Source organism: Rhinolophus ferrumequinum, chromosome 2 (assembly GCF_004115265.2).
Source record: "Rhinolophus ferrumequinum isolate MPI-CBG mRhiFer1 chromosome 2, mRhiFer1_v1.p, whole genome shotgun sequence".
Classification (NCBI taxonomy): domain Eukaryota; kingdom Metazoa; phylum Chordata; class Mammalia; order Chiroptera; family Rhinolophidae; genus Rhinolophus; species Rhinolophus ferrumequinum.
The window spans coordinates 72,168,703-72,180,786 of record NC_046285.1 but is presented as its reverse complement, the minus strand read 5'-3'; the positions used below and the strand labels follow the sequence as shown (position 1 = coordinate 72,180,786).

At 46.0% G+C, this 12,084-nt stretch overlaps 1 protein-coding gene across 1 annotated transcript in view; it reads left to right on the top strand.

Annotated features, from left to right (window-relative positions):
- The first annotated feature begins 841 nt into the window (after positions 1–841).
- Positions 842–12,084, top strand: part of GPR160 (G protein-coupled receptor 160) — a 33,728-nt gene continuing 22,485 nt past the window's right edge. The window contains exon 1 of the mRNA XM_033125647.1: positions 842–1,126. The gene's annotated coding sequence lies outside the window, so the exon portion shown is untranslated. The remainder of the gene's footprint in view (positions 1,127–12,084) is intronic.

Sequence of the window (12,084 nt, the reverse complement as noted above, 5' to 3'; positions counted from 1 at the left end):
TGCTAGACACTCCATAGATGGCAGCTGTTAGTTTTGATAGAAACATGATCTGAACCCTACACGCCCCCGCTCTAACTCAGCTCGTATCCTCTCCTCAGCTATATTCACTCATCATTATGCTGTCAGAGAGCATGCGCACCATGTGAATCCTGCGGTCCTTCTTGCCTCAGCTCACCTCTTCCCTTCTCCAGTAATTCCTCTTTGACCTCCCCGGGTTGAGTCAAGCCCTTCCTCAGTCGCCCTACAGCCCATACTTAATTCTATCCCGGTTCTTATTGCACCCTCGGGTGGGCCTTTACTAAGTTCCTGTCCAGGTCAGTCCAGGTTCGCTGGGAGACTAAGAAAGGCCCAGGCCATTCCTCTTGTTCAACGCTCTGCATGAAAAGGAGGAGGGGGAAATTGGGCCCTATTTAAAATGTTTAAATGGCGAGTCCTAGGTGCTCAACAAATACCTGTTGAATATCAAATTAGCACTGTTGACCGAAAAAAGAATGCAACGTAAGTGTGCTATTTGCAGATTTTTATTTGAAAATCTGAATTCATAGTGCACTACAGGCGGACGCTTAGTGGCATGCACGTTTCAAGTTCTGTCACTTTGTGTATCCCAACCTAGAGACAACTGCCAATGACCTCCTTAACCACGTTGCTGGGGTGACGGAAGCTCCTTGGGCTGGGGCTGGAGCTTCAAGGCCTGGCACGTGGAGGGGAGTCTCACTGAGCGCCGAGCGCCTCCCACTCCTCCATCCCTCACCTTGGTGGTTTCAGTGGCGGTTTCGTCGGTTTTCGCTGCCCCGCCAGCAGGCGGCGCCCTCCGGCCGATCTGCCGCCGGGGTCGCGACGGGGCGTGCGCGCTCGAAGGCGGCCCACTGCCGACGCCGGCACTTCCTGGTCGGAGCTAGCACAGCGGCGGCCGCGGTCGCAACGGGGTCTTGGGGGCCGTGTTCGCCGCCCCGGCCCCTTCTCCCGGGAGCGCGCGGGGCGGGGCGGGCGTCCTGGCTCCTGCCCCTCCCTCGGCGGTCACCTGGGGCCGAGCGCAGCAGGTTCCCGTGCGGCCACTTCGTCGCTTGTCTGGTGGGGCGCCCAGCGTGGGGGACGCGGAGCACGAGCCGGAGCTGCCGCGCCCCGGGTGAGTGCGGGGAGCTGACGCCCGCTGCCTGTCGGTCCCGGGTCCCGGTGGTCAACGGCACCCGCCCGGCTCGCCGCTTCCCTGATGGGCGTTCTGCGCGTCGGGGGAGAGGAATTTCCCTTCCAGGGATTCAGAGGTTGGGGTTTCTCTACTACTTAGGGTCCTGGTGTGTATGTGTGGTGGTAGTGGCTGTGGTGGTGGGCGGGAGGGGGGGGCTTGACTGAAAGCCCGAGCTTGACAGGCGCCCGAGCCAGAGCGTTCAGTGTTGGGGGTTTTTGTGTAGCCTTCGCTCCTAGGGCGCCCGTGGGCTTGGGGCCTCGCGGGGATCGCAGATGGAATCTAGTGGTCTGGTTGGGCGTATACTCACACCCAGACGCTCGCACCTTCTGTTTCCAGGGATGATAGCTCTTAAACATGATAAGAACAGGTGATGTTTTACAAATAGGTATATGTAATATTTCCTCTCCTTTCTCGCGCATAGAGTTGAGTGTATACACACACTTGTATTCATTGGGGTCGGACTTTGCGCCCTCTCGCCTGGCCTTGGGAAGTTGGGGACTCTGCCCCTGCGCTCGCAGGGCTGTGGGATTAAGCCCTAGGGCTTTGCAGCGCTGTTTGTTTTTGGAAACCGTGGCGCCACGGTTGGTTCCTCTATGACCAGCCTAGGCTAGTTCGAAATTCTCTCCAGATAACCTGGGACCGCCCTCTGGAACTCGTTGGCTGAAGCTCTTTTTCTCACCTGGGCTTGTGGCCTTGGTAGGTGGCAGCAGGACTCGCCCCCCGCATTCCGGAGGCGACCGCGAAGAACGGGCTTGCAGGGGAAAAGTCCAGCTGGGAGGAAACGCGTTCGCTTCGCCCCACCCTATGCAAATGACTGGGGTGAGGAGCTTGAGGGGGTCCCTCAGACCCCACAGGTAAATCCACACATCACAACTGCAAAGGACGTGAATGAGTGGCTCTCAGAATTACTAATTCCTTTAAGTGAAATCGTTTTGCTTGTGCTTTTCAGATTTTTTTTTGGACTTATTGTATTATAAAAATGACTAATTTGTATCTGGGGTGCCAAAAAAAAATGTATACACATAACTTGTATTCATCTTTTGTTATCGGTATATATTATTACAATTTTAATACAATTTTTTCCTTAAAATGTGTATACATTTTTTTGGCACCATCTGTATATATCAGAATAGAATTATTGAGAATTGCCAGTGGGGACCAGCCTGACTGCTTTGAGAATCAGGGATTGGGAACCTGTGGTTTAAAAACTATTTAAGAGGCATAAGAGGACAGTGCAATGTGTGAGCCTTGGTTGGATCCTGATATGAGGAAAAAAGTTTTCTAAACATTGAACCAATAGAGGAAATTTGTGCTGGTTATTTGATAGCATTAAGGATATTAGTTTTGTTTAGTTATTTTAGGTAATGGTACCTCGATTACACTTTTTCAGAAAATCCTTATCTTTTAGAAATACATACTGAAATTGAAATATCAGTTGAGGATTTGCTTCGAAATAATCTGGTTTTGGGGAACACTGCTAGTGGAGAAGTGAGGGCGAACTAGGTGAAAGAAGATTGGTCATGAGTAATAGTTGAAGCTGGATGAAGAGTATGGGATATGAAATTCCTTACACAATTGTCTCTACGTTTGTGTGTTTGGCATTTTCCTTTAAAAGTACTACCACCATGTGTGAAGCTTTTTTGTAAAAGGTGGGTTTGGAAGGCACTGCTAGTGATTCTAGTTTCAAGGCCTTCCACAGACACTCACTCTTTTTAAATTGAGTGTAAAGCCTGCCTCTCCAGACTCATAGAAAATCTGCTTTCTCTCCACTCTGGCATGTCGCTTTATTTTGCTCAGAAAGCATAGGGTGTTTGCTGAGTGTGACAGAGCTGAGAGGATCAAGTTGATGCAGGTGGATGCTGGGTCAGCTTTTTTTATACAAAGGGCGTTAACAAGCCTGGGGGTTGAGTTGTCTCCAAACGGACAGGTTGTGTAACATGTGTTAGCAATTTTTCTGAACTGCCCAAATCCTTTCCACGTTATGCTCATGAAAAAACAGAGCTCAGAGTAGTGAGCACATCCATATATACGTAGGATTTGTGTACATTTCTGGAAGCATTGTATACATCAATAAAAAGTGTACATGATAAAACAAATCACAAGGTAAGTGGAGATCTACTTATTACCTGAAAGAGATTTTTATCTGTGTGCGGTTTTTTGTATGTCTGTACCTTGTTTGCTTCAGGCATCATGACATGCACATATTTAGCAAAGAACTGACTCCTAAAAAATTCTGTGCTATTCTTTTCCTTTCCAAGAACCCTACTTTGAAGAAGAGAGCCATGGGGAGTAATATCTATACTGTATGCATCCTACTTGCTCACCTCTGTCCCCCAGATTTATCATACAATTCCTACTGATTCTGTCATGCTTGATTAGTAATTTGGAAGAGTGATGATTATTTGAGGGAGCTATTAAAGTTTAGCAGAGGGAGGAAGGGGAGGTGTGCTCCTGCAAGATAAAGCCATATTTCTTAGTAGCTTCAGTGGAACGGATTTTAATGCCTTTTTGCTTGTAAGAGGAAACAAGCCAAGTGAATGTTGTCTGTGACAGTTGAAAGTTGAAGTCTCTCAGCCTAGACCTTGCCTAGTGCACATTTGCTAGTGTAAAAGAAAGTTGTAAAGGTGTTTGAAGAATTCATTGGAGGAAACACCAAAGCACACCCCAGTTTTCTCTCAATGTAGGGCAAAATGAGAGAACCAGTGAAAGTTCCTGTACAGTTGGAAAATACCACAGTGAATTCATGATGGTACTTAAGTGAAATTGTTTGGCTTGTCGGTCAGTTTTCTTTGTGTGAATAAAAGAAATATGCACCTGTTCACCTGTTAAGTGACATTTTTTTCTGCCTCGGTTCTCTAAAACAAGAGCATGGAGACAGAAAAGAAACTTTCCTGGCCCTTAAGTGACCAGGCAGTGACCTAACAGTGTGTACTTGCCTCTGTGTGAGGATGGTGGAGTTGGACTCTGGAGAGTAGGTGGCTAATGGCCATTTTAAGGAATTACCACAAATGTGACACCATCTCCTCCCTCCGTCGTTTTATTTAAGGGTATGAACACATAGAAAAGCAAATTACTTTTTGTTGACCTAGAAATGAGAGGAAAGGGTGTTGGTGATCAAGTCGGTAACCTAATGTGTAAGCGCTCTGCTTTCATCCACGTCACTTCATCCCATCCTATGAGCTGGAGCAGTGGAGCTGAAGGATTGTTTTAGTTTTTAACAGACGGGAACATTGAAATCTAAAGAAAATAGGTAAGACTTGTCAAGTCATTTCTTTAGAGACATGGGGAAGGAAATTTCACATTTGTTGAGCGTTCATAGTAGTCTTCACACACACATTTTTAGTTCTCACAAGTTGGGTATTGTCAGCCGAATTTTGCAGATGGAATTGTAGCTAAGAGTGGCTAACACGTAGTTCACTTGAAGTTTTGCAGCTAGTGAAAGTAGAGCCAGGATTTAAATTGAAATCTGTTGGACCTTCGAGTTGACGTATTTCCAGCCTCTGTGCTGTTGCACACACCTTTAGCAGACAGCAGAGCTACACACCCAGGAGTTGGTTGGTTAGTCTAGGCAAGCTATCTTTCTGCCACTCTCACCTGCCTTGGTTACAAACCCGGGACGTGGGCCACCTTCAACCAACAGGTATGTTTTATCAGGCCAGCATAGAGTTAAAAGGAAAACTGATCCAACGTAGAAAATTGGGAGCTTTCAAATATTCACCCCCAAGAATTCCTGAAGGCAGTACTGGAGCACGGCCTTCTCTCTAGAGAAGGCTGCAGTGCAGTGCCCTGGTCTCTCCCACTCCGTCAGTGTCCCCTACCCTTGAGGCTGGAGACTATAGCTCTTACACTGTTGTTCCTCTTGCAGTCAGAGGTCTTTGTCCAAAAATGGGATAATGAAAGAGAGGTTGAGAGCCTCTAGTTCCAAGAAAAATGGAAAAGGGCATATTCCTTTGAGGGAATGAAGAGTCTTGTGTTTACTCTGCAGCGCTTCCATGTCAGAAAAATATCAGTACGAGGTATTTTTCTCACACCCTGTTAGCTTTACTCATTTACATAGAACTTGAGAGTTTACTTCTGCAATACAACACAAATGGAGGACACGTGTGGGCCAGCCGCAGCAGAGAAGAGGAATGCCTCCAAAATCGCAACCCACTCACTGAGAAGATGGGTCTTGTGCACCTTGGGAGTTCCCCGGTGTCCCGTGGGGATGGGGCACAAAGAAGCCCTCTTTCTTGAAGCAGCCTGAGATTGGGGTCCAAATGGATCCTGAGCGTGTGCGTTGGCTCTCTGTAGCTGCTCTGAGGGTTCCCAGGACTTGTGAAGGTACTTGTCACTCTTCCTTCTCTGTGCACCCCTCTCGGTCTGTTGCTACGTACTGTACGGGAATAGCCGCCTGAGAGCTCTGTGGGAATAAGGAACTGAGGGCCTGTATTCTAGCCTTAGGGAGCCTTCTGTGATGCAGCGGCAAGGATGGCCTAATTTCCTCATCTTGAAAGGGGGTGCAGAAAGGGAAGAGGAGATACCACAAATGGAACCTTGTGGAATGGTTTTGAGGAAGTGTCACTAGAACTGGCAATCTAGGGATATACATTATGATGAAGAAAGAAACTGACTTCTGCCCTTCAAGGTTCTTTCAACTGTTCTAATAATTAAGTCTACATGAGACAGGTTATCAAGAGAAAATAAGCAAATTTAATTATACACATACACACGGGAACCCCACCTCCATGAAAGAGTCAGAGACCAACATACATGAGAGGTTTCTTGGGAGCCCACAGGCTCTTGATTGCCTTCTGCTCAAAATAATTCCCATGCCCAAGTAGCACATCTTGGGGAGTCTGGTTCTGAACCCCTTCAACATACCCCAGTGTGATAAGAAAAACAACAGCGGACGTCTGTAAGTGCAACGCCTTGTTTGGTTGAAAGAAGTCAGCTTAGGGACTGAGGTGTTTTGTATATTCGGAGCCATTGGTTGATTGAATCCTTTCAAGGAGAACTCTGGGATTCAGGTCTGTGGGTGCATGTTCCCTCAGGTAGGTGATCACTAACTCCCTGGTCAAATAGGCAGGTGGCAAGGGAAATTGGGCTGATTGATTATCTGCCAGAGCAAACAAAGTTGAGGGAGCCATCCTGAGTGTGCACCCCCAGCCAGATGGCTGGATTGCTTCTGGTTCTCCCACCACCTACCTGTGTAACCTTGATTATTTTTTTCACCACTCTGCCTGAGGTTTCCCCTGTGGAAAGCGGAAAGTACTAATGAGTAATACCTACTGTGTAGAGCTGAGGATTAAATGGCACTTCAGTGCCTGGCATGGAATAAGGCTTTGCTATGGGTTAGCTATTACTGTTGTTAGAGCGCTGCTTCCTTCACTTTTGCCTTTATTGGGGGGTTCCCCCCAACACTCCCCAAAAATAACTTTAGAAGGAAGGCTACAGGGTAGAAATGCTTTCCAGCTCTGACCTCCCTGTTTTTGGAGTGAGCCATGGGCTGCCGAACTGAGCTGCCTCGAGGCTTTAGGGAAATGTTCTCTGTGACAAACACAGGGAGTTTGGAGCAGCTGCAGCTTTGGACTGATGAAGAGAACTGGGCTGGAGCCCAGGGCTTTGAACCCAGAGCTTTGGCTCTGTTGTTTGGGGATTAAAATCCATACTGACTTTGGAAAAGAGGTCGAACCCTCTGGCATTCCGTGTGGGCACAGACTCCACCCTACTGTGGAAGAGTAAACTGGTGTTGGCGTGGAATAGCGGCAGACGCGGGGGCACGCAGCCCGTGGAGTCCTGTGCGTCTGGAGCATCTGCTGTCAGCTGAGGATCAGCACACCTCAGGAATGTCGTGAAGGCCTAATGAAAATGTTATGAAATCCTGACACAAGCACAGGGAAGTATTGTGTTCTACTTGCCTTTTAGTGGTGAAATCATAGCACAGGTCCACCGGCAGCTTTACGGATGCTGATAACTAATATTTACGTGGTATTTTACAGATAGTTTTTAAAAGGGCTGTCTAATTTGATCTTCGACCAATGGTGCAGGTTTATTTGTCTGCATTTGTGTCTACTGCCTTCGCTGCCTGTCAGAAGTACAAAAAGGAACTGAGATTCAGGCCAGAAATTAGCTCAGGGATGGGCACCTAGGAATGGGCTCTTCATGTTGCTGGTGGGAGAAGGCGTCTGAGTTTGTATTCCTTCTGCCCCCTAAGGAGTCGGGGGAGCTGCGGCACCCTGGGGAGGGAAAGAGTGAGAGCTGAGGTGTTCCCAGGAAACCGAAAGCATCCGTTGTGTCCGGGGAGGCTGAATGGAGGGGCAGCCAGTCCCCCCTGAGCAGCCAAGGCAGAGCTCACACCCCTGTTAGTAGCTCCTGCCCAGACCCATTGGTAGAAATGCCAGCCGGGAATCGGGAATTGGGGGAGGAGGGGCTGTGGTCTATTGGACTCCTTCCTCCTCTGCCCCAGGACCAGACGGTACTCAACCCGTTGCTTTTCTCCTCCCCCGCCCCAGCCAGGTATTCCAGTGAGATATCAACAGCCCCCTGCCTTTACCCCATCTCCCAGCTACCATGTTTCCCCGAAAATAAGACCTAGCCGGACCTTCAGCTCTAATGCGTCTTTTGGAGCAAAAATTAATATAAGACCTGGTCTTATTTTAATATAAGACCCGGTCTTATATAATGTCATATACTATAATATTATGTAATATATAATATAATACCGGGTATAATATAATACCGGATCTTATATTAATTTTTTTTTAATATTAAGTTTTGCTCCAAAACATGCATTAGAGCTGATGGTCTGGCGAGGTCTTATTTTCGGGGAAACACGGTATTAGGCCCCCAAGTCCTGCTCCCTTCTAACCAGCCCTAGAACGGGTTTCTCTCCACTGCCTCTACTGTTTTCAGTTGATATCCGTGTCTCTGTTGCCTCCTAATCCTCATAGGCTCCTTCCCTCTGTTCAGTTTATTTTATTCTGGAAAGTTGAAGGAGGAAAAAAATCATCTGTGATCCCAGGATCCAGAGATACTAACATTTTGGCGTATTTCCTTCTACTTTTGTTTTTTATAAATTTAATAAATTTTTGCATTTCATGAACCTTTAATTCATTTCATGTTAGCACTTTCACAAAGTTGTTACACTGTGATTAAAATTTACATTGTGTTTTTCCATGTCTTTACAAATACCATTTGTAATAATTGCATGCTATTTCAACCTATTTTAGTCCTTCTCTTAATATTAGGGAACTAAATGGTTGCTCTTTTTTTGATGTTGTAAATCATTCTAAGTCGAATATACATAAACCTTTGATTCTGTGATAGAATATATTTGGTCTTCATCCCTGGTTCCTGGTACAGAACTGGTGAGAGGAGAATCTTTGGTTATTCATAATAAGCCTCTTTCAACCTTATCTGAGTTTATGCTAATGGGGTGGAGTGGGGTGGAGGGCTGGTTGCCAGGGGAACCAAGGAGATGATAGGAGGCCTGGAGCTTGCATTCCCACCCGGTGACCTCCAGGATAGGGAGAGGGGCTGAAGATGGATTCAGTCACCAGTGGCCAATGATTTAATCCACCATGCCTATCCAGTGAAGCCTGTATGAAAACCTGAGCAGTGGAGTGTGGAGAGCTTCCAAGTTGGTGAGCACAGCGAGATGCTGGCTGTGCCCAGCCAGGCCATGGAAGCTCTGCACCCGTCCCGTACCTCGCCCTGTGCATCACTTCCGTTTGGCTGTTCCCGACTTGTCGTCTTTGTCATAAATCAGTAATAGTAAATGTCACCAAAAGCTCCCCAAAAGAATATTAGAAAGTGGAGAGACTTTAATCATGCGAACAGTTTGCAAACTGGGGAGATGCAGCCTCTGGCAGAAACCAAAGATGTGCTCTGCTGTGACAAAGGGAAGGCCACCTTTTATAGAGGAGGTTCCCACTCAGGTCCCCAGCTATGTTTTATGTAAATGAAGTATCCAAATCTGTAAGGTTCTGATTGGTCTGAATCACGCAGTCCTGATTGGTCAACATTGGGCGTCCTGTTTGGTTGGGATGAGGCAAGTATCAGTCCATAGGTCAAAAGACAGGACCGGGAGCTCACTCCCTTATAATAGTTGACTAGGCCTGTATAAACGAGCAGGGCATAGTGTGGGAAGGCCAGAGTTAAATCTGAGGTTTTCCCTGGTACATAAGAAGCCCCTGTCAGCAGCTGGCCGCCAGACTCTCATTATTTACAAAATTTGGGCCTTAAGTAGACTGGGGAGGCCATCTCAGCAGATAAATTTTTTTTCTCGGGGTCCACATCAGTTAAGTGTTTCCCTGAGTTCTGCGAGCCATTAAAGCAAATTATTGAACCTAAGGAGGGGGTCGTGGGAATTCCTGATTTATAGCCACTTGGTAGAAGTACAGCTGATAGCCTGGGACTTGGGACTGAGCCCTCAATCTGTGGGGTCTGTTCTAACTCGGGGTAGTTTGTGTTAGAATTGCTTGGTGTAGAAAAACCCACACATTTGGTGTTAGAAGTGTTGTGAGTAGAGACAGTGATTCTACCTTTTGATTCCATTTTACATTATTTGGGACAGATTCCTATGAATAATTACTGAACCAAAGGTTTTGAATCCTAAAAATTTTTCTTTTCATTTTGGAAAATCTGGTAAACAAAGGAATGTAGAAAGGAAATTCACACGCACACTCTCACTAATCAGAGGTATTCACCGTGACTAGCCTGGCGCTCTCCCTCCGGGATGTGTACCACCTACTGCCTGGCTTTTCCTGTGGGCCAGTAGCACAAGCATCACCTGGGAGCTTGTTAGAAATGCAGAACCCTAGGCCCATCCCGGACGTCCTGAATCAGAATCCATCTTTGAACAAGAGCTGCATTCAACTTTGAGAAGTATTGGTCTACAAGGCCATGACCTTACCAATCTGCTTACCAGGCAGGGGGCCTGGCACTAATTACCTCTGATCTGTGTAGATACATACATTTTTTTTCTTCTTTACTTGATATTGGGATAATACATTTTCTCCTCATTTCCCTTCAAGTTCTTCTGACTGGTCGAATAATTCAAACGACATACAGCAGGTGAACAGGAGAAAATCAAGTTTTAATACATTGTTACAGGGAATTCACTTAAGGGTGAATATTCCAAAGACAGTACGGCAAAATGAGGTATATACGCATATGTCCTTCAGAACTTAGGAGATGGAAGTTAGGCAATTCACAGGAAGATGAAGACTTACTGTCTAGTAAACAAATGTGTATCTATTGGGTCATCTTGAAACAGTGGGACAACAGAGAGCACTTTGATCAAATGGGCCTTGCTAGGTTTCTCCATGTTCGTCACCCCTAGTTCATATTAAAGTGTAGTCATTTTATGATGGTAGCTTCCTTCTTGAATCAAGTCCTTTGTCTGAATTCTTTCAGGCAGTGAGGGGAAAAGTCATAGGTTCTTCCTGAGCCCTTTGGGCCTTGGTTGTTTTCAGGTGATGTAATCTTCATGCCAGAGTGGCACATTTTGGGGGTGACTCTTCTGCACCACTGGTTTTCAACCTCCCATCCCCCATTCGGTAAGACTGAGGAAGAGAGCACATCCCCTCAGGAACCCTGATTCAGGGATCAGCAGAATCTCTGGGAGGCAGGGCGATTTCCATTATGTTCTCCTGAGAGAAGCCCTGATGTATATACAGCTTTATCTTGCTTCTGTCATTTAACATTTTATGTCAGCGTTTTCCAGTCCTTTAATTTTTCTGACAAGCTTAGTAGTCCATGTTAAGACTATTGTGTAATTCATTTGATTAACTTCCCTATTGTTAGGCATTTAGGTTGTTTTGGTTCTTTTGGGGCAGGAGAGTGTTCTGTAGACTATTGTAAGTATGCTGAAGTGAACTGCTCATGCAGTAATTACTTCCTTTAAGTCTGATTATTTCCTTGTGATAAATTACTGCAGTGGCCATACTGCGGCAAAAGGCATGAATATTTTAAGTGCTCCCTAAAATGTACCAGGAGTGTAGGAAGGGCCCTGGGCCGTGTGGTCTGGGCCGTGTCTTGCTCGTCATCACACCTCCAGGCCTGGCTGAGAGCAGACTAAGGTGTGAGGCTGAGGGAGACCCGAGTGGAAGGGAGTTACCAAAAGGGTGGATGGCTGCCTGTGCCACTGATGTTTCCTTCCTCCAGGCCTGAGTCCTGCGTTGTAATAAATGCCGCTGACCAGGCAGCAGCTTCCTTCAGGATGTGTTCCCGCCTTGGCCTTGTCTGCCAGTGGCTGGGGGGCAGGAGGTGGAGCGGATGGACCTACAGTTCATGTCTTCTGGAATCAAGTGTGACTCATTGATTCATAGTTTGTCTCATAGTAAGTCTTTTTTTTTTTTGTATTTTTAATCATTTAAAAATTTATTGAGGTACATATAGTAAAATGCACAGATCTTAATTGTTGCATTTTGATAAATGTATACACCCATGTCAACAAAATGCCTGTCAAGATAGAGAACATTTTCATGCTCCAGAAAGTTCTCTCGTGCCCCTTTGCAATCTTCCTACCCCAGAGCTTTGCCTGTTCTTAACTTCATGTAAATGGAATACAATACAATAATACAAAAAAGAGTAGACTCTTGTAAATGGAATACAGTATACAATAGGAGAACAAAAGTGGTGGCTTCTTTTGTCAACATGTTTCTGAGATTCATTCATCTTGTGTATTTTAGTAGTTTATTCTTTATTAATAGCTCATATTCCAGTCTTTGATTATACCACAATTTATTTATTCATTCTCCTTGGAAGACCGTTTGGATCGTTTCCCTTTTGGGGCTATTATGAATAAAGCTGCTCTGAACACCCTAATACAAGTCCTTTAAAACAAAACAGTTTTATTGAGGTATAATTTACGTGCCATAAAATCCTTTCATTGTAAGCATACAATTCTATGA